Here is a 1347-nt window from a genome sequence, read left to right as displayed (position 1 = left end):
TAAAATTTAAAGAAAAAAGTAGTGTATAGTCATTGTAATTATAATAAAAACTAACATTTATTGACTACTTATAATTTCAAGTACTGTTCACATATATGGGCTCATGCTATATATATAAAAAGGGGCTGGCTTCAACAAGTTCTTTGAAAAATGAAATTCAATGTGGATGAAATTCCCCACAAACTTTTTGAAGCTCCCTCATTTTATTCTTAACTTGATTCTTTTTATATAGCAGGTAAATCTTTCCATATACAGACATATTTTTACATCACTGAGATCTGAATGTATATCTTTTCTATTTGTAACATAAATTTTCCCAATCACTAAAATCTCATTGTAAAACTATCAAATGCTTACATAATATTCTATAATCTGGATTGTCTTCATTTACCTCACGACTGTGCATTGACAGGGCTTCAAGTTGTCACTGTTACAACAACTACACAGACAGAGCTTCTTTATACCTAGTGCTGTCTCTGTAGCTCAGAGTTATTTCCCAAAGATATAGGATGGGAGTAACAGAGACGAACTCTGGAGTCCAAGCAGTTGAGGTTTAAGTCCTCTCTCTGTCACTTACTATATATGACCCTATGCTAGTTTCTTTATGCATTTGTTAAATAATAGCAATTATCTTACTTAAATTTTCACCAAGTTACATGAAATATGTTAAGGAAATGACAGTGTCTAGCATATAGTAAGTACTGAAGAAACATTTGCTACTGTTATTATTCCCAGAAGTAGAATTGCTAGATCAATGTCTTTTGTGAGGTGTAAGAGTCTTTACATAGCAATAAATGAGAAAAGTTTCCTTCTAATGTTCCAAATGATGTTAATCTACTAGACTAAGTAACCCTCATTGGTGATCTATTTGGTCCAAAGAGAGTGAGTCTGAGCAGGGAGTCCTCACTGAAACCTCTGCGCTCACTCTTCTCTTTTCCAAAGACAGTTTAGGAGGAACAGGTCAAGCAGTTAGGGGTCTAGGGTAACAACTCAACAAAAACACAAAGGATATGAATGTAAGCTGAGGGTATTTTTCAAAACTACAATGGATTATTTTGAATGAAAGTGGACGACTCTAGATATGGTTCCTCAAGTTTCACAGGAGTCTCAATACTTGAATATACAAGCTGAAATACAAATACATTGCACTGCTTTTTGACATAACTATGACAAAGAAGTATACTGAAAGTCTAAAAGAGTAAAGATTTTTCCCCCTTAATTCTTTTTCTGGTAATTTCATAGCCTGTTCGATTTTAGTCATCTCTTTTAAATCTAGGTGTTCTGTGTGTGTGTATACTGATATCTTTTGTTGTTTTCTTGACCTCTCAGTGTAGATGTAAGGGGTGG

The 1347-nt window shown here is 33.8% G+C and overlaps 1 protein-coding gene across 1 annotated transcript in view; it reads right to left on the bottom strand.

Annotated features, from left to right (window-relative positions):
- UIMC1 (ubiquitin interaction motif containing 1) overlaps nucleotides 1-1347 on the bottom strand; it is a 92683-nt gene that overhangs the window by 38658 nt on the left and 52678 nt on the right. The gene's annotated exons all lie outside the window — the stretch shown is intronic.

The sequence above is a fragment of the Echinops telfairi genome, unplaced genomic scaffold, assembly GCF_000313985.2.
Source record: "Echinops telfairi isolate 266 unplaced genomic scaffold, ASM31398v2 ScPeMD7_7469;HRSCAF=8507_0, whole genome shotgun sequence".
Lineage (NCBI taxonomy): Eukaryota > Metazoa > Chordata > Mammalia > Afrosoricida > Tenrecidae > Echinops > Echinops telfairi.
This window is presented reverse-complemented; position numbering and strand designations above follow the sequence as displayed.